This window comes from Ambystoma mexicanum, chromosome 8, assembly GCF_040938575.1.
Source record: "Ambystoma mexicanum isolate Mex_15411 chromosome 8, UKY_AmexF1_1, whole genome shotgun sequence".
NCBI classification, from domain to species: Eukaryota; Metazoa; Chordata; class Amphibia; order Caudata; family Ambystomatidae; genus Ambystoma; species Ambystoma mexicanum.
Genome location: NC_090929.1, coordinates 39,027,786 through 39,049,399, shown reverse-complemented (window position 1 = coordinate 39,049,399; position 21,614 = coordinate 39,027,786). Strand labels below are relative to the sequence as shown.

The 21,614-nt window shown below is 44.5% G+C and overlaps 1 long non-coding RNA gene across 2 annotated transcripts in view; it reads right to left on the bottom strand.

The window, feature by feature from the left end:
- Positions 1–19,167: 19,167 nt before the first annotated feature.
- LOC138471559 (uncharacterized) overlaps positions 19,168–21,614 on the bottom strand; it is a 111,832-nt gene continuing 109,385 nt past the window's right edge. For both annotated transcript variants that reach the window (XR_011268462.1, XR_011268463.1), the window contains 3 exons: positions 20,057–20,164; positions 19,719–19,818; positions 19,168–19,621 (listed from right to left, as the gene is read on the bottom strand). This is a non-coding gene — a long non-coding RNA (uncharacterized lncRNA). The remainder of the gene's footprint in view (positions 19,622–19,718; positions 19,819–20,056; positions 20,165–21,614) is intronic.

The following is a 21,614-nucleotide window of genomic DNA, read 5'->3' as shown; positions in this document are numbered from 1 at the left end:
GAACATGCCTGCCATGTGGCATTGTACCTCAGACTTCCCTCCCTTTTATAGGAGCATGCCTCCCATGTGTCAGTGTGTGCCTCAGACCTTCTGCCCTTTCATATGAACATGCCTGCCATGTGGCATTGTGCCTCAGACTTCCTGCACTTTCATAGGAACATTTGTGCAATGTGGCAGTGTGTCTCAGACGTCCCACCCTTTCATAGGAACATGCCTGCCATATGGCAGTGTGTCTCAGACGTCCTGCCCTGTCATAGGAACATGCCTGCCATGTGGCAGTGTGCCTCGGACTTCCCACTGGGCACTACCTGGAGTGTTCCAAGTGCTGAATCGGATTGCCAAATACATTATCTTAGGCCCAAATAACCAGACAGACTCAAGGAATATGGACAAAAATAACTATTTTATTATCAGTTCAATAAAGTAGGGAAACCTGGCGAAGAAACAGATTGCAGCTCACTCACTCGTAAACCATTTCCATAACGCAAAAGGATTAATACCTTGATGTACATCATCTATGATGTCATCCTATGTGGCAATCAGTAAAAACCTATCAGGTGGAGGGATTGGTTAAGGGAACATATATATCTATAGTCTGCATAGGTGTTAGTTTCAATATTGGCTGTACCATATCTGGCAGGCATGCCTTGAACAACCCATAACTACATAAAATACAGATAATAGGGCTGAACCGTCATTCCAAAGCTTCAAGAACAACGCCAAAATGTGGCTGTTCTCTCACGTCCAGTGAGGCGCCTATCTTAGACCTGCCTGCCACATGTAATATAATTTGTGTATATACACCTCTTATTGTATCTGTATCTCATTTTGTAACGGTATGTCTATCTGTACTTTCTGTCGTTTTGTAAATCTACTGTGCATTTACTGTTTACTGTAACATTCTTTGCAAGATTATGTGCCCGGTTGCCCGTGGGCCTGGTTTGCACTTTACAAATAAACAAAATACAAATACAAATACAAATCATTACATAGACCCTCATGATTGGTTGGCACTTTCTTCCAACCTTGGACATTCGGTTCATTAGCAGCACGTAAGCAACAAAACCCAGATGCAGGGGAACAATGCCAGACAAGTGCCCTCATTAGCTAATTAGCCTATCATCTCTCATCTGTTAGGCCCTAAGCCGAGGCCTCTTCTCTGTAGTTGACATTGCTGACTGTACTCTTCTCCAGAACTTTAAAGGGAGTGAGGTACATTGCTATCTTCATCTGGAGCTTTATGAATAGGCCTTGTCTTCTGATCTTACACCACGTGTGAAGAGACCATGATTTTGTCCTTCTATGAAATGCTATTTGATTCAATTATATTGGGTGTTATTACTCCTCTTGGCCTCTGGAGACTTGGTTGCTCCATCCTGCATGTGCTTTCTGCATCTTTGATTGTTCAATTCTTGGCACTCACAATTGTTCACTCCTTTACTTAATCTAAGAGAAATATGTCCTGCGTGTGTAGCATATCCTCTTTGACTCCTTTTGTGCCTTGCAGTTGCTTGTTGCTGGGGCATCCTTGATTCGGTGCCAAGAAAATATCATTTGTTCTTGCAGAAATCTGTATTCCAGTGCCTGTCAGCTCTGCAGCCTTAGTCTCTCTCCTCAACGCTTCTCGCTTTCTATTATACAGTGCTGAAGTCAATTTTTTCAACATGGCTGCTTTACCTGTGTTATATTTCCTACATTAGCAAGCTTCTACATTGTCTTGTCTACCTTGCTTTTCTGTGTATATACATCTACTGCATGTCTTCTTACTTACCTTCTATGTGCATACGGTTTTCTTCATCAATTTAGTCACATCTTAAATTTAAAGGGGGACTATCTGCACTTCATCAGTTTGACATCTGTGGACTCTGGAGACTGGATAAAGGAGGAACGGACGCCCGGGTGCACATTCACAGCCATCTTTAATGCAGATTCAAAAAGACATTCGGGAAGGCACACAGAGCTGCTACAATCAGCTTGCTTTTATATGCTGTTTTCCAATGACATAATGCTTTAATATAAGCCCACCTTTGCTCTGATTGGATGGCTTATCTGTCACTCACAAAGCCCACATGAGCTAATTTGGCAAGCACCAGCTGACCGCCACATAGACTGATAAGCATAGCTTAGACTCAGCTAAACATAATTACACATCCCTTAATGCCTGCCAAGAAACAGCCCTTAACTACTTCTCGAGGTCCGGCCAAATTTACTTGGCAGCCCATACCATGAAAAACCCCTTGAGCACATTTTATTTGTTGCCAAGTAGGCAGCTGTTCTGTCTAATTGGTAGCTTTCCCATCCCTTTATCTAATTTACTATCATTAATTGCCGGCTTTCCTTGCCAACATTTCTAAATACACCATCCCAGACATGCTTTCTCTTACAGTGAACTACTGCCAGAGAATATTCAACATCAGCATGATTCAGGCCTTTTGGCACCTGCTCTCAAGATGCCGTTTTGTATTTGGCATGCATTAAAAAAATATCTCAGTCTGTTCACCCTAGATGTTCATCTACCAACGGTGAGTTGTTATTTACTTTTGTGCATAACTCCTTTTCTACCAGTTTTCAGATTATATTTTTACATATTCATGATATTTCAGTAATACTGGAGACACCCTTTACTTCCTGAGTCATTCTGACCCTGCAAAATGTGTCACTTCACATACACCTTTTACCTAAATCTAAAAGCGCTATAATTCTGATTTTTGCAATACTGGAACCATTGATCAACCTATCATGTGTGTGCTCTGTTTGAGGGGGGATGAGGTCTAGTACCCCTCTACATAATTCTCCACCTATCCATACATCAGGTTTGCTGTGCCCACATATCTTCTCTTCTTCATGATGTCACTTCACACCTGTCAGACTTTACTTATAGTTCTTCTATGTCCAGTGGTGTCTGCAGGCTAATGTCTACTGCATCAGTTTGAGGAAACATTTGATACAGGTGTCTGAGCGCATAATGTCTTTCATATCTTCGATGTTGTATTGGGATGATACCAGGTGTTATGCACAGTGTTCTCTTGCTCTCCTTTCAGCATGACGAAGTGAGGGGGTGAGCTCTAAAGATGACTTGTATACTGCCTCTCTACATTCCTCCCTCTGTTCGAGTCCTCGACACCTCTTCAATTTTCTTCACCTTTTCTTCACACTGCGGTTCCTTCGGTATCCATATCTTTGTCACCCCAGTCACCTGCATTCTTTATGTGTTCATCCACACTCCACATCCCACATAGTTCTTATGGTCCTTAGAATACTGAAACTTTGTTACCTGGGGGAGCCAGAGGACTTTCTCTCAGGTGTTCACGGGTGGTGTTTTCAGTCTGTATATGCTCATCAGACACTGCATTCACATCAATAATTATCTTCATTCAATAGCTTTCTTCGCTGGCTTCTTACATTGCCCTGATTATTCATAGAAGACAGAATCCCAGCAACACTAGCACTTGTATTGCTCCCAATAGTTTGAAGGCATTTGCCATCGATGTTCGAACCCACAAAAATAGAGATGATCACCAATCTTCATCTTCGGCCTCATCTACTTCTTCCACCATCTTTGTGTGTAGAGTTTATAGCATAGCTATTGTTTCTGTCAGGGTTCAATTTGTTCCATCATGGGCAGGTGTGTATGTACAGCAAGAAGGCCCCATCTTGGCAAACACACCTCCCTCCATTGCTGTAACCAAGTCCACAATATACCTGTTCTGGAGGGTCATCTGTCTGATGCCCTCAATTCTTCTTTAATTGCATTAAATACTTTTATCGTCGTAGTAATTGTTTGTAGCAGCTCTCATCTTGTGATTTGCAACCACTTGGTATTTGCTGCAGCCTGAAGTCCTGGCACACATATTCTGCTATCCTATCAAACAATTTATGCTCATCTGGTATGTCGTGATAAGCTTCTATTGATTTTGACAAGAAATAATTCTCTCTCTTTTGTTGGATGAGATTAAGCAACCTCTTCTTCCTTTGGTGCGCATCCATTTTCAGAAAGTTGTCGATATGGAGATCACTTTGAGGGATCACCAATGCAGGAACATGTATGATCACTATAAAACATATTCCTCCCCAATACCTAGGAAATGTCATATAAGCTTTCGATCCACAGGCCCAATAGTGGCCCATCAACATGGTAGTTCCTCCTTTCATTCCTGGCACATCAATTATGTGCTTGCATTCTTTATTTTCTCCAACTTTGGGGTCAGACTACTGTTTCTGAAATACAGTGTCACATTTTTCATTGGTAGTATGGATACAGGTCCTGCTTCATCTTCAACCCTGCTTCATCTTCAACCCTTATTCTGACTCTGCGTGTGCAACTTCCACCAACCATTCTGGGTTATCAAGATGGCATAGAATATGGTTTAGGAGGTTTGACGGGTCCCCTGTCCATCATGCTGCGCTGCTATCCCAGCTGATTGAAGTGTCAACCTTGCCAGCAGATATAGGTCTAGTGAAGTGCACTGGCCATACTAACCGCACTAATTTAATAGCTCTCGGAAATGATGCCGCAGACAAAGTGGCAAACTGAATGTCGTAGTTACCTATCACAGATTCCCAGAACAACGAAACCGTGTCCCAACATGTACAGTGACCAGCCCCCACACCTCAGTCCCGGTGCTCCAGATAATAGAAATACAAGGTAAAGCCCCTAGAGAAGAACAGGAGGTCAGGAAAAAGAGAGGATGGGTTCTCTCACGCTCTGAAACACTTGTGTACGAGCGCAATATAAATAAAATATAATTACATTTAATTTCATAGATTTGTTTTGGAGACAGGAAGTGATGAGGAAGGTATTAATGCCTGTAGAGCTGCTTCTTTTGACTCTAGAGCAACTACATTAGCCGTCACATACTTCTTGATGACAAATCGCAACAGAGCTCCAGGAGGATTGGTTTATCCATAATTTACAAGAACGGGTTAGTAGATTCACAGGGAATTGTGTAGTGTGCAGAGTTCAATCCCGGAAATACCATGAGGTCAGTGAGGGGGGTCTTGCTCATGCCCTCTGGTCCATTCAAGGAGTTCTACATCGATTTTGTGGATGTGATAATGAGTTGCAGCAACTTCAGATACCTAATAATTGTCGTGGCTCATCCATTCTCCAAGTGGCTTGAAGTTGGTCACTGTGTAGGAAAAGTGTTAAGATTATATCTTCTCAGGTTGTATCTTCTCACCAACAGACAACAGGAGAAAACAGCGAGACTACCAACAAGCAGTACTAGACACAACTTCTCCCCGGGGACCTCATCTGTATCTATGCCTTCATGCATTGCTGGAATGAGCAGCGTTTCCATGGGCCACGCACAGTGATCTACGTGCTCCGGCTGCCATCAAGGTGGAGGGCAACAAGAGTTGGATCCACTTCAAAGACACTGGAAGGAATACTGTCTGCCCTCGACCTGCATGGGAGCAGCAGCAGGCATAGAGGTTAAGTGCACCCTAGGGATTCACCATTACCTAGATTTCTTTGGGATCTATATCTTTGTCACCCCCCTCAGGTCACCTGCATTCTTTATATGCTCATCCACACTCCAGGTCATGTGACAGCATTCTCTGGTTGGTTGACAGAATACCCAAGGTCCTACATATTTCTTGTGATCCTTAGGGTAGTAGAACCTTTCTCCTGGGGGATCCAGGGCACTTTTCTTTATGTTCTCCCGGGTGGTGTCTTCAGTCTGTGGGGTATGGTCGCCATTCACATCGATCATTATCTTCATCGCAACAGCTTTCTTAACTGGCTTCTGACAATGTCCCAAAATTATCCTTATAAGACAGAATCCTAGCAATACCAGCACTAATATTGCTCCAAGTAGCTTCAAGGCATTTGCCAGCCAAGTTGGAATCCATGAAAACAGAGATGAAAACCAGTCATCTTCTGATGTCTCATCAACTTTATCCTCCATCTTCATATGCAGAGTTGTCAGCATAGTCATTGCTTCGGTCAGCGTTCCATTTTCTCCATCATGGGAAGGTTTGAATGAACAGCAAGAAGGCCCGACCTTAGCGCACACACCTCCTTCCATTGCTGTAATTAAGTCCAGGACGTACCTGTTCTGGAGGGTCATATGCCTAATGGCCCCAAGTTCTTTTCTGATTGCATTAAATCCTTTTATTGTTGTGATAATCGTTTGCAGAAGCTCCTGTCTGGTAATCTGCAGCAACTTGGCATTCACTGCAGTCTGAAGTTCTGACATAAATATAGATTTCATTATCATTGCCATCTTGCTGAATAATTTATGCTAATCTGGAATATCTTTATAGGCTTCTATTCTCTTCAGTTGGCAAAGGTCAAGTGACCTCTTCTTCCTCTGATGTTCATCCATATTTGGAAATTTGTCAATATGGAGGTCCCCTTTAGGAATCAGTAATGCAGGAACATGTATGACCACAATGGAGCATACCCCTCCTATTGGGGATCATAAAACAATTTTCATTGTTGCCAAAAGTATCTGCATTTTTTATCATTATGTGTCTGAATGCCATAATAATAAGGAAGAAAAGCCAAATCATAAGACGAAATTAAATCACAATCACCATTCCCGAAAAACACATTGGCTTTCTTGATGGTAGTGAGTCTCTCATATTTTGGAACCTTCCCATTTTGCTTTAATTCAATATGTAATTTTAGTTATTCTTTGCAGATCATACTTATATATCAAAAACTGCAGAATAACTTCCACTATGACTCTGAAAATAATATGATTGTTTTTAGGATTGCAGAGAAAGGCTATAATGTCCACATGTCGTCTTATCAGAGCTGGGTAAGATTGTAATAGGGGGGTAAAAACAGCATACAAGAATGTGTGCAATGTTGTTATGATGGGTAGCATAGAAGATGCAGTGTGCTCTTTTCCTTTTGGCTCCGGTACGTCAACACATTGTTCCTTGTGCCTATCTAAAAAAGTTCCAGGGTAGTTGCAAGTCCATTCTTTCCTTATTAGACTTAAGAAATGTCCATCTTTATTTCAAAGGTGTTTTGTTATTCCATAGACTCTTTTTCTTTGATCGTGGTTACTGATCTTGTCTACATGCACAGCACTTCTTTTTGTGCTTCACTGTTAGTAGATGTAGGAGGGGTCAACCTTTCTCCCTTGTACGGTTTGATGTCTTGCAGATGCAGTCAGGCTAGCTCTCCTTATAGCTTGACAGCTTTGGCAGTAACTACTTTCACCTTGTAGGGTCCCTCGAAACAGGATTTATTCCAAGTGCGGACAAATTTGTGTGTCAGCACTTGTTCCCTTGGATACAAGCTGGGTTCCTTTAATAAACAGTCCAGATCAGTTGGTTGGCTTTCTTCTTCAATCCTCTTTGAGCTCTCCCTCTGGTTGTTAATCATTGAGAAATAAAAGAGACACTAGTGTTCATAGTTGCTAAATAGTCATGCATCTTTTCACCTAATGTCTTTGCTACACTGTGGGCATCAGTTCCTACCCTAGTTGGAGGAGCAAGAGTTGTTCTCATTCAGTGTCCAGTCACCAACTCACAAGGAGTTAAGTGGTGATCTGAGCCAGGCTGATTTCGCAGGACATATAGTGCAAGGGGCAGGCAATGTAGCCACCCCTTCTTCAAAGTAATTTTAATCTTGGCTATCTTCTCTTTAATTAATACATTTAAATGTTCACAAATCCCATTTGCCTTTGGGTGATAGGCAGAAAAGAACTTGTGTTTTATCCCTAACAAAAGAGTGAGCTGTTCACATAGTTCATTTACAAAATGTGGTACATTGTCAGACTGCAGGACCTTGCACACACCCTATCTCAGGAACACCTCATGTACAAGGAACCTGGCAGTGCATGTGGCAATGGGGTGCATTCATGGACCTGCCTCAATCCATCTAGAAAAGGGACTTAACACGACCAACATAAACCTATATTCATTGCATGTCTGCAACATATCCACATAATCTATATGTAGATGCTGAGATGGGCCATTGGGTCTAGGGATTTCTCGTCTCACCGTCTGCAAAGTTTGCCCTGCTGTAACTTTCTGGCACACAATGCAATTTACAATAAACTGTGCCACATATTCTAATAAACTTGGGTCTTGGGATTCTTCCTCTCACTGTTCGCAAAGTGTGTCCTGCAGTAAATTTCTAGAACACGTTGCAATTCACAATAAACTGTGCCACATGTTCTAATACATTTGGTGAAAACCAATCTTCCTTAATTGTAGCAGCAAGACTCTCTTGGGTTATATGCGCGTGGTAGTAAAGCTGCCCCAGTGCCACCCTTAATGATGCTTGAGGAATAACTGGCTTTCCAGTGCTATCCTGCCTCCAGATTGCCTCTGTGGGGGATAAAGAACACCCCTGTTTTCTCCATATATCGTGCTCTTCTTGCGGGGTTTGTCATTGTAACTTAATTAGCTGAACAATAGACAGCATGTTAAAGCCCTCCTTTATCAACATGCACCATCCTGTTATTTGTTTAACACTTCTTAGAGCGAATTCAGAAATATTTGGGAAATATGCTGCTTTTTGTTGGCTTCTAAATCTGCAGTTCATTTCCCACAAGAAATCATGCCTGTTCTTTTTGTGTGGGATGCACACTTCACTGCTGCGATAGACAATGGGAGGCTTAATGTCTCAATAAGCTTATCGAATAGGGCCACATTTTGCACTGGTGTGCCTTCTGCGTGGAGGAAGTCACTTCTTTTCCAGCATGACAAACCTGCGTGTACAGTTGACGTCACATAGGTCAAGTCAGAGTACACTGTCATGTATTTCTGGAGTACAGCGATAAGTGCCACTAATTCTGAAGCCTGTGTTCAGCAATTCAAAGGCAATCTCATGCTTGTGACTACTTCAAAATCACCCTCTCAGTTCAGCTTTACTACTGATGATCCAGTATGTCTGTCGCCAAGGGTTTGGTCAATTTTTGAAGAACGCCCAATAAAGAGAACTCCCCTCAGCCCACAAGATCCTTTTCTCTAACACGGGGAATGTCATCATAAAATGCAGTATATGTTGTGCATTCAAGTACATAATCATCCTCCCATACTGGTTCTGTTATGAACGATGCTGGGTTCACTATTCTGCATCTAACCATTTTGATCGCAGGGTTCCAGATAATTACCCCGTATCTTGATGGTCTTTGTGTAGTCAATGTTTTTTGGGCTTCTCTAGAATAGCAAATAATGCATGCCCAACAAACAATGTCACTGAACACCCTATTGTAATACTTGAAGCTTTTTCAATCGCGAATGCAGCAGCAGCTAAAGCTTGTTCGCAAGGGTAATTCCCTTTCATTACTGGATTTAAAATCCCACTAACACAAGCCGATGGTTTGTATCCATGTCCTAATGTCATTTTCTGTGTGAGGACAGCTGTCATGACTTCTCCATTTGAATGGGAAAATAAATAAAATAAATACAATTCTTCATGATAATCTGGAATTCCTGACACGGGAGCTTTCCGTATGCAAATCAGGCTTGGTCCTATCCCATAAGGGGCAGTCCAGCCTGATTTGCATATAGTCTTTCCACTTCTGTAATGGCTTGGCAGGTGAAGAACGATGGTCTGGAGGGTTGCCCAGAGCAATGCCAGTGGTTAAGACTTATTTGAAACTTCCAGCCATCACTTCTTTGTTTTTGCTGGATATAAAAGAACTCCTCGCAATGCCTTCTAACGTGTAAAGGCTGATATAAACTCTTTCACATTCATATAACATATCCCTGGAGTGGGGCATACCATTCCTTTGTCAGTAAAATATATTGTCATGTTAAGTTTCATCATCAAGTCACGCCTTAGTATGTTCACTGGTGTCTGCCGAGAATATAATAAGGGCATCGACATATTGTGTTCTTCTATAGAGATTGGCAATTTGTCTGTAAAAGGAACTAAGCTCCTCACCCCATAGAATCCCTGCACATTCTTGGCAATGCCTGACATTGGATACTTCCCCTCTCAAACACAGGAACAAGTTGCTCCAGTGTCTACAAGGAATTAAAATGTCGTGCCTCCTATCATTACCTTGACCCTTGGTTCCTCTCGGGGGTCCGGTGTCACTGATAGTACTGAACACATCAGGTTGCTCTATTGGCTGTCCTATTGTGGATATAAATTCATCCATGTACCTGTGAAAGGATTTGCTCCTACACTCCCTAATTTAGGTACAAGTGTTTGCAGTGTTCCTACATTCATGTTCCATTGGGGCACCATGGCCTATTGTGTCTGTGTTTGCTGGGTCTGTATCTGTTGTGTTTGCATAGGCACTTGCTGTGGTTGCCCTTGTGGTGAATGCATTTGTAATAGAGCTTGCTGTGTCTGCTGTGGTTTACGGTGCACGTGTCTGATTCTGTGTGTGATCTTGTACATAATTTTCCTATGATTCTGTATTATATTGTGGAACATAGCCCGTCCCCTCTCTTGAAGCTTGCAGATTTTTCTGCATGGCCCCTCCACTTCTACATGTCCTGGCTAGATGTCCCATCCACCCACAGTTCCAACACTGTTGTAGCTGTCCGCCATTGAATCCTCCTCCTCCCTGAGGATTCTAAAATCCACCTCGTCCTCTGCTAGGGCCATTCCCTCATCCTTTTGGCTAAAAATATTACCCACTCTGATCCATAGGATATACTACATTACTCTGCAGAGCTGGTTGCATCTCTTGGGTCATCACACCTTCACCACTCATCAATACCGCTCCCTCTATGGCTAGTTTTGACCATTTTGTCGGAACTAACTTCGCTTCCTTCTGCTTTCTACTCTCAGCCTTCTTCTTATTCTTCTCTTGCAACAATCGGCAATGATGCACTACAGTCAACTGAATTTCGGGCCATTTCTTCGCTTCCATCCCTACCTGTTTCTTCATCTGCCTTTGCACTGGCTCGGGCAGTATCTGATATAAAATGTGGTAAAAAAGTGCCACTGTTTTATCCCATGGTTCTCTGATCTGGAGGCACCATCTCTCTTGAATGTCTTGAATAAAGGCAACAGGATCTTCATCCTCGCCCGTTTTCCATGTCATGATCGCACCCATATCTGATGTATCGGGAGATTGTACTCTGAGCGTCTGCCATATATCTGCTCTGAAATTATTAAATTGTGCTCCATTGTGTGTCGTGTGGCGTGTTTTGTGCAGTTAAACCTGCATACCCTGGTCATTTCCAAATGTCATCAGCCCTCTCTACTAGAATAGCTGCTAGCAGGCCTTTTATGTCGCCTTTAGCTAACGTCATTCCTGATGCCATTCTCTATAAATCATAAATCCATTTTCTTGCACCTGAAGTTAAACTTGGTAATTTACATTTCAAATTGTCCTTATCCATTTATGGGCACTGAATATATTGTGGTCGTCCTCCCGCTTTCTCTAATAATGGGAATTGTAAAAACCCTGATCCATAATCATACCCACCTACGGTTTGTGCTTTCCTTATGGGACTAATCCCACCTGTTTGTCTTCATCTTGGCAGTGACCTTAATCTGCTTACATAAGGCATGGACATATCCCCTGCACTGTGTGATCGTGCGGCTTGTAGTCGCTCAGTCTATGGTGTCGGTTCAAGTGTTTTTTTCTTTAAGGTCCTCTAGGTCTGACCATGTTACCCTCTTTTCTATACTTGAATCATTTGAAAAACTGCCTGTGCCATCTCTTCGTACTTTCTCATTTTCTTCCCTTTCTTCGTCTGACATCATTATACTCCAGCTTGTATGGCTTTTGTTCCTTTCCGCATCAAGCTCTAGTCTACTTAAAGACAGCGTTCTGCGCTCATCTGTTATGACATCATCTAACCTACTCTCTGCCTCCCTCGATAAAGATCCTTCAACATTCTCTTTGGTCTTACACCCATCCTTATCCCTTATTCGCCTATATAATTCCCCAATCTTCTTCCCTATGTTTCCTGCTTCCTGCTCATCAGCCCTGCTCATCAGCACATGTTTGTATTCTCAGTATTCCTTGCAGCTCCCTGCAGGGCTGTTGTGACCCTCTCTCTTCCTCTGCTCCTTCTCGTGCTTTGATCGGCACTATGCTTCTATTAAATAGATATGGTCTATCGCGACATCTTTTAGTCCCCTAGTTCTGTTCATCTCTTCTTCCCAACTCTGCATCTCTCTCAACTCTTCTTCCTCTTGCCGTCTTTGCAACCTTTGCACTTTTAATCTCTGTATTTCTATCTCCTCTCGTTTCTTCTCTTCTAGTCTCCCCTGTTCTTTCTTTGCCTCATACCTTCTTCGTTCCTCCTTTCGCTTCCTCTCTTTATCCTTCTCTTCTCTGTATGGTCTCTTGTGTTCTCTTCTCTTTCTTCTCTTTCCCGAACCACTTCAATGCCCTTATCAACTAGCCTCAAGAATATCTGTCCTCCTATCCATTCATTTTGTACTATCGTTACTCCCTTAGCCTTGTCCTACACTTCGCTTTGTCTCCTTGCTTCTTCCTCTATCTCCATCTGACTAACCTGCCTGTCCTTTTTCTCCTGTCTGTCCTTTCTCCCATCACGCTGTGTACTTTCATTGAGTGACATATATTTACACTCTCTGCTTTTGCTGTCTTCCATATTATCCTCACTGATATAAGCGGGGGGCTCATATGTCAGATTAATATACCCCGCCACATCTTTCAATTCCTTTAAAGGATAAAACCGCTGCTCCTCAGTATCTACGTTCTTGTTTTTAGAAGTGGAAAGAGGAGCCGAAGGCGTTACATCCTCCTCCTTATGCTGATTAAGCATCCACTCCTCAGGCGGATCCTCTCTCTCACTCTGATGCATCTTCCATAACTCTAAAACAGCCGCCCTTTTCTGTAACCTCTTCCCCTTATATGTAGCATGCAAGTATGTTATCATGTGTCGCAGTATTGTTTTTGACAACAAACCCTCTTGAGGCCACGGCATGAGTGTTTTATTAGTTGTGCCTCTGACCCACTCCACATGATACTGTCTAATCTTAGGTGTGTATATCGGCAGTGTCATGCATAGGTGTAAAAGAGGAGTGACTGTCAATACTTACCAGATCTTTCATTCTTTTATTTATTTGATCAAGTATACCGCACTGATCAGTTTGCACAGGCACCATCACATATTACAAAAAGAAAATGTTTAAACCACTGTGCAATGATGTTCATTGTGTTCCTTCGCTTACACTTTCTATCAATTTCTGCTGTCTTTTTCTTTTATTATTGAATTTGTTAAGAATCTCCTTTTTATTCATTTATTATCCTTCTTTGATCATTACCCTCCTGCTTCACGTCAATCTCTTTATTTAAAAAACCTAATGATCACCTTAATTTTTTACTATTGTTTTATATCTCTTAATCTAGACACAACAAAAGTGTTATACTGACATATTTATAACCTCATACACATGTGCACTTTTTAATTGTCTCTGTACGCCTTCCTTTGCTATCTCTAGTAAATGTATCTCATCTCATTTATTACTCCATTTCGGAGCTTGATACGCTCTCTTCTTTTCTGGCCCTGCCTCAGGAATCCTTAAAACCCCGACTTGGAGTTTTTTTTATAGTGTTGCCGTTCTGCCCCTCTTGGAACCAAGAATCGAGGTATCCATTTCTCTTCTTACTACCCCCCAAAAAATACTGTTACTTCTGTACATATATTTTCAATTCATTCCCTCCTCCAGGTGTGTACACAGGGGCCCAAGTGCTAGAGAAGACCTGCCCGAGGAAATAAGACCAGTTGTGTACACAGGGGCCCAAGTGCTGGAGAAGGCCTGCCCAAGGTAATAAGACCAGGTGTGTCCACAGGGGCCCCTGTGCTAGAGAAGGCCTGCCGGAGGAATTAAGACCAGGTGTGTACACAGGAGCTATAATACAATAAAGAGTAAGATAACACGTCTTGTTTTACTTACATCCAACCCCCTTTACACAGGAACTCTATAAGGTTTTCCGGCATCACTAGTCCTGAAAAAATGGACCGTCTGCTATGATTGATTAAAAATGTGTATAACAAATTTTTATTCAAATAATTCGAACTGAATTTAAACATAAAACACTACCCTCACCTAACACAGTGTACTAAACACTAAAAAACAGTTACTAAAACATGAAATACAAAGTTAACTTATTTGCATGACACAAAAGATATCACATAACATAACACAAAAAAATCTCAATGTGTCTCTAAAACAACAACCATCCCAACATGTTTCTGTTCTTCACTGCCCAGTTCGGGCGAACATTCTTCAGGGGAAATTTTTTTTAAAAAAGCATCCACTAATCTCTTCAACACCGTGCTGAAAGGGTAGATTCAAACTTCTATACAGGCAAAGGAAGGAAAGAACCTCCGAGCCTTTAAATGGTGAAACTTCAAAGCGCGTCACTGGATGACAAATTCGCTGGTTTCTCGCCAAATGAGAGACCACTACTTCACAAAAGCGTCATAGTCCGCTAAAGTATCGCCACACCTTCACAGATGTAGGGATCAAGACTGTAACAAGCAAAGCAGCAATCAACGTGTTTGCAAAGGAGAAATCCACACAGTCAAGCCGTAAAGTATCAATCTGTACACTCAGAGGGATTAAATCACTCTAATGGCAGCTTCCAAACGCACACCGTACACAGGAGCCCCAGTGCTAGAGACAGCCTGCCCGAGGTAATAAGACCAGGGGTGTACACAGGGGCCCCAGTGTTGGAGAAGGCATGCCCGAGGTGATAAGACCAGGTGTGTACACAGGGGCACAAGTGCTAGAGACGGCCTGCCCAAGGTAATAAGACCAGATGTGTACACAGTGGCCCCAGTGCTGGAGAAGGGCTGCCTGAGGTAATAAGACCAGGAGTGTACACAGGAGCCCCAGTGCTAGAGAAGGCCTGCCCGAGGTAAAAGACCAGGTATGTACACAGGGGCCCCCAGTGCTAGAGAAGGCCTGCCCGAGATAATAAGACCATGTGTGGACACAGGGGCCCCCGTGCTAGAGAAGGAATGCCCTAGGAAATAAGACAGGATGTGTACACAGGGGCCCCAGTGCTAGAGACAGCCTGCCCAAGGTAATAAAACCAGGTGTGTACACAGGGGCCCCAGGACTGGAGAAAGAATGGTCGAGGTAATAAGACCAGGTGTGTACACAGGGGCCCTAGTGTTAGAGAAGGCCAGCCTGAGCTAACAAGACCAGGTGTGTACACAGTGGCCCCAGTGCTGGAGAAGGCCTGCCTGAGGTAATAAGACCAGGTGTGTACACAGGGGCCCGAGTGCTAGAGAAGGCCTACCCGAGGTAATAAGACCAGGTGTGTACATAGGGGCCCCTTGCTAGAGTAGGCCTGACCGAGGAAATAAGACCAGGTGTGTACACAGGGGCCTCAGTGTTGGAAAGGTTCTGCCGCACACATTCAGACACATTTGTGAACAGGGGCCCCAATGCTAGCCAGGGCCAGTGGCAGACAGATGCTGTCCGAGGAAAGAAGACCAGGTGTGTACACAGGGGCTCTAGTGCTAGAGAGGGCCTCCCCGAGGTAATAAGACCAGGTGTGTACACATGGGCCCCAGTGCTAGAGAAGGCCTGCCCGAGGAAATAAGACCAGGTGTGTACACAGGGGCCCCAGTGCTAGAGAAGTCCTGTCCGAGGTAATAAGACCAGGTGTGTACACAGGGTCCCCAGTGCTAGAGAAGGCCTGCCCGAGGTAATAAGACCTGGTGTGACCACAGGGGCCCCCGTGCTAGAGAAGGCCTGCCGGAGGTAATAAGACCAGGTGTGTACACAGTGGCCCCAGTGCTGGAGAACGCCAGCCCGAGGTAAAAGACCAGGTGTCTACACAGGGGCCCCAGTGCTAGAGAAGGCCTGCCCGAGGAAATAAGACCAGGTGTGTACACATGGGCCCCAGTGCTAGAGAAGGCCTGCCCTAGGCAATAAGACCAGGTGTGTACACAGGGGCCCCAGTGCTAGAGAAGGCCTGCCCGAGGAATTAAGACAAGGTGTGTACACAGGGACCCCAGTGCTAGAGAAGGCCTGCCCGAGGAAATAAGACCAGGTGTTTACACAGTGGCCCCAGTGCTGGAGAAGGCCTGCCCAAAGTAATAAGACCAGGTGTGTACACAGGGGCCCCAGTGCTAGAGAACGCCCGCCCGAGGTAAAGGACCAGGTGTGTACACAGGGGCCCCATTGCTAGAGAAGGCCTGCAAAAGGAAATAAGACCAGGTATGTACACAGGGGCCCCAGTGCTAGAGAAGGCCTGCCCAAGGTAATAAGACCAGGTGTGTACACAAGGGCCCCTGTGCTAGAGAAGGCCTCCCCGAGGAATTAAGACCAGGTGTATACACAGGGGCCCCAGTGCTAGAGAACGCCAGCCCGAGGTAAAGGACCAGGTGTGTACACAGGGGCCCCATTGCTAGAGAAGGCCTGCCCAAGGTAATAAGACCAGGTGTGTACACAGGGGCACCTGTGCTAGAGAAGGCCTGCCCGAGGAATTAAGACCAGTTGTGTACACAGGGGCCCCAGTGCTAGAGACAACCTGCCCGAGGTAATAAGACCAGGTGTGTACACAGGGGCCCCAGTGCTGGAGAAGGCATGTCCGAGGTAATAAGACCAGGTGTGTACACAGGGACACTAGTGCTAGAGACAGCCTGCCCGAGGTAATAAGACCAGGTGTGTACACAGTGGCCCCAGTGCTGGAGAAGGCCTGCCTGAGGTAATAAGACCAGGTGTGTACACAGGGGCCTCAGTGCTAGAGAAGGTCTGCCCGAGGTAAAATACCAGGTGTGTACACAGGGGCCCCAGTGCTAGAGAAGGCCTGCCCGAGGTAATAAGACCAGTTGTGTAAACAAGGGCGCCCCAGTGCTAGAGAACGCCAGCCCGAGGTAAAAGTCCAGGTGTGTAGACAGGGGCCCCAGTGCTAGAGAAGGCCTGCCCGAGGAAATAAGACCAGGTGTGTACACAGGGGCCCCAGTGCTAGAGAATGCCAGCCCGAGGTAAAAGACCAGGTGTCTACACAGGGGCCCCAGTGCTAGAGAAGGCCTGCCCGAGGAAATTAGACCAGGTGTGTACACAGGGGTCCCAGTGCTAGAGACAGCCTGCCCGAGGTAATAAGGCCAGGTGTGTACACAGAGGCCCCAGTGCTGGAGAAGGCATGCCCGGGGTAATAAGACCAGGTGTGTACACATGGGCCCCAGTGCTAGAGAAAGCATGCCTGAGGAAATAAGACCAGGTGTGTACACAGGGGCCCCCGTGCTAGAGAAGGCCTGCCCGAGGAAATAAGACCAAGTGTGTACATAGGGGCCCCAGTGCTAGAGAAGGCATGCCCGAGGTAATAAGACCAGGTGTGTACACAGGGGCCCCAGTGCTAGAGAAGGCCTGCCCAAGGTAATAAGACCAAGTGTGTACACAGAACCCCCAGTGTTAGAGACAGCCCGCCCAAGGAAATAAGACCAGGTGTGTACACAGGGGCCCCAGTGCTAGAGAAGTCCTGCCCTAGGTAATAAGACCAGGTGTGTACACAGGGGCCCCAGTGCTAGAGAAGGCCTGCCCGAGGTAATAAGACCAGGTGTGTACACAGGGGCCCCATTGCTAGAGAAGGCCTGCAAAAGGAAATAAGACCAGGTGTGTACACACGGGCCCAGTGCTAGAGAAGGCCTGCCCGAGGAATTAAGACCAGGTGTGTACACAGGGGCCCCAGTGCTAGAGAACTCCAGCCCGAGGTAAAGGACCAGGTGTGTACACAGGGGCCCCATTGCTAGAGAAGGCCTGCAAAAGGAAATAAGAGCAGGTGTGTACACAGGGGCCCCAGTGCTAGAGAAGGCCTGCCCAAGGTAATAAGACCAGGTGTGTACACAGGGGCCCCTGTGCTAGAGAAGGCCTGCCCGAGGAATTAAGACCAGGTGTGTAAACAGGGGCCCCAGTGCTGGAGAAGGCATGTCCGAGGTAATAAGACCAGATGTGTACACAGGGGCCCTGGTGCTAGAGAAAGCATACCTGAGGTAATAAGACCAGGTGTGTACACAGGGGCCCCAGTGCTGGAGAAAGCATGCTCGAGGCAATAAGACCAGGTGTGCACACAGGGGCCCCAGTGCTAGAGAAGTCCTGCCCAAGGAAATAAGACTGATTGTGTACACAGGGGCCCCAGTGCTAGAGACAGCCTGCCCAAGGTAATAAGACCAGGTGTGTACACAGGGGCCCCAGTGCTGGAGAAGGCATGCCCAAGGTAAAAAGACCAGGTGTGTAGACAGGGGCCCTAGTGCTAGAGACGGCCTGCCTGAGGTAATAAGACCAGGTGTGTACACAGGGGCCTCAGTGCTAGAGAAGGCCTGCCCAAGGCAATAAGAACAAGTGTGTACACAGGGGCCCCATTGCTAGAGACAGCCTGCCCAAGGTAATAAGACCAGGTGTGAACACAGGGGCCCCAGTGCTGGAGAAAGCATGCTCGAGGTAATAAGACCAGGTGTGTACACAGGGGCCCTAGTGCTGGAGAAGGCCTGCCTGAGGTAACAAGACAAGGTGTGTACACAGTGGCCCCAGTGCTGGAGAAGGCCCACCTGAGGTAATAAGACCAGGTGTGTACACAGGGGCCCCAGTGCTAGAGAAGGCCTGCCCGAGGTAAAAGACCAGGTGTGTACACAGGGGCCCCAGTCGTAGAGAAGGCCTGCCCAAGGAAATAAGACCAGGTGTGTACACAGGGGCCCCCGTGCTAGAGAAGGTCTGCCTGAGGTAATAAGACCAGGTGTGTACACAGGGACCCGAGTGCTAGAGAAGACCTGCCCGAGGAAATAAGACCAGGTGTGTACACAGGGCCCCCCGTGGTAGAGTAGGCCTGACCAAGGAAATAAGACCAGGTGTGTACACAGGGGCCTGAGTGTTAGAAAGGTTTTGCCGCACACATTCAGACACATTTGTGAACAGGGGCCCCAATACTTGCCAGGGCCAGTGGCAGACAGATGCTGTCCGAGGAAAGAAGACCAGGTGTGTACACAAGGGCCCCAGTGCTAGAGAAGGCCTCCCCGAGGTAAAAGACCAGGTGTGTACACAGGGGCCCCAGTGCTATAGAGGGCCTGCCCAAGGTAATAAGACCAGGTGTGTACACAGGGGCCTCAGTGCTAGAGAAGTCCTGCCCGAGGTAATAAGACCAGGTGTGTACACAGGGGCATAGGGAATACAATGGAGAGAGCCCAAATTCCACAAGTGTGGAGTCCTATCTTGTTTTTGGGACTTAAGACTACACAAGACTCAAAAAGATAGGACTTGGTCCTTTATCAACAGTTATCCATTCATCTGAATGCCATCAATTAGTTCAAAAAGTACAAATTTTAATAGAAATTACAAAATTGTCTGAAATACATGATTAAACCCTCTAAAAAGATACATATGTATCGTATTAACAAAGACAAACTTCATGCACAATCAATTCTAAAAAATCTTAGAGATACGGACGTTACTGATCTCTAATTAAATCCCTGTTGTGTAGTTCTTCTAGATCAGAGTTACGATTATAATTCATTGTTATCTTTTCTATTCTTCTATTCTAATTCTATTCCATTATTAGAATTAGAACATCCCTTCACTGGAATATTCAATTCACTCAAACAGTTTAATTAATTAGACTGACAAAAGAATTCTCAACATGTTTCAGTCCTCGTTGTGGGTCTTGGGACTTTCTTCAGGAGTGCTCAATGTGAGGGGTTACAAGTGGGCTTTGGCCAAGTTAGGAATCCTCTGGCCTTCTCTTAGAGATGATAGTAACTGTTGATAAAGAAACGATAAAAAAAAGAGAATCAATTTATGTTTCTTCCGACACCTTTAAAAGTGTCAAAGAAGACTACAGGGTCCTTTTGGTTACCTGGTCTTCTTAGTGTGCGGGCTTTCTTGATTAGCAGGCGAAAATTTGTCCACATAGGTTGGGCGTTATTTTCTTACGAGGAAGGATCTTCCTACAGAATCTGCAAACAAATAAATGTTTTATTTGCAAGAAAGTTTCTTACAGCCTTCAGGTTAAAAAACGCAATGCATTCTGGGGGTCGTAGTTCCTTTGAGGGGTCATTTAGTTAAAAGAGGTGTGGTATCCTTTCAGTAGTGATAGGTACTCGTTTATATCGATTTCTAAACATTGTGGTGAAACCTTAGTGGCATTTCCATTGTGCATAAAATCTTAGAAAAGGTCGCGTGTTGTCAGCTTACCATTAGGTTTAGTCCAAAAAACTCTCTTCGTGGTTTTCCTTGCCGCTGGGTTTTGCGGATGTGCTAATAGTTTTCTAGCTTCTGTCTTGCGGCTTCTGCAGGTGGTTTCTGAAAACAAACCACAAGGAGTATGTCCATTAGTTATAAAGGGATTCCTGTTTTCCGTTACTGAAAACAGATCGAAAAAGGCTGCAGTTCAACCCTTCAACAGCTGTTCTCAAGCTAAAATTTAGCAAATCAAATGCTGTGTTATGTCTAACTTCTATTTAGCTCAGTATTCGGAACGGGTTGCTGCGTGTGTAGTGATTTACCTCTTACTTGATCTCTTGACATACCCAATGGTGCCGCTGAGGGGTGAAATGGTATCCCTGTGAGCTGGTGTATTGTAGGAGCTGCAATTGGCTCCTTCTGCAAGATCCTCCTTCATAGGTGCTCGCACTTGTTGTGGTTCGTGTCTACGTTTTCGGCCACCATTTTAGGAGGTCTAAATATAGCTCTCTAGTTGTCCTTTTTTAATGTTGTTATAATTAAAGGACCTCTAGTCTTTTTAATCCTCTAACTCTGCCACTGACAGACAAAGAAATGATTATAAAATGAGACGGTCAGATTTTTAACCAATCTATAGACTCATTAAGTCCTATTTTATCACTTTTTGTTATAAAAATGAGTCTCTGTTCTTTTTCAAGCAGAATTCTGCTTTTTGTATTATGATCTCTCCCTTGTACCATTAATAAAACGGTCCAGCTGAAATTTTCATAACCATGTTGTGCTTCTCCAAAATGTTTTACTAGAGGAGCATTGATGACTTTATTTTTCAAACAACTTTTATGTTCCAGCATCCTGGTTTTAACCTTCCGGTTTGTTTTCCCTATGTAGTGTTTATTACACGGACATGTAATCATGTATACTACATATTCAGAGTTGCAGTTAGTCATTAGCTTTTGTTTCCAAGGGGTGAGTAGCCCTATGTCTATTTCTTTGGTTTTGTGGGTTAATTTACACATTGCACAGTTAGTGCATGGGTAATGTCCACTTATTGGTTTTAGTCCCCAGGTTTCGGTAAGGCTCAAGGTTTTGATTGGTTTTTCTTTAAGTTTGTTTCTGCTCACTCTGTTCCCAATTGTCTTGGATTTTCTGTATGCAAAAAGAGGAGCTGGAATCCCTATTTCACTCTTCTCAAAGATTTTAGATTGGGTTTTGACTATTTGACTGATTTTCAGACTCAAATTCGAGAAAGTATTGACACATACTAGCATGTCTTGTTGAGGTTGTTTAATTTTTACTTCTAGGAGGGCTTCCCTGTTGTTATTCGCCGCTCTTTTGGCTGACCTTTTAATCGTTTTTTTAGGGTATCCTCTCTGTTTTAATTTGGCCATTAGATTTTTTGCTTCTGTTTCAAAGTCTGCATTTTGGCTACTGTTTCTCTTGAGTCTTAAAAATTGGCCATATGGAACGTTATCTCTCAAGTGTTTTTTTTACGTGATGGCTGGAGTAGTGTAATAGTGAATTTTTTTCTGTCTTTTTATGGTAGGGTTTGACCAATAGGCGCCCATTCTCA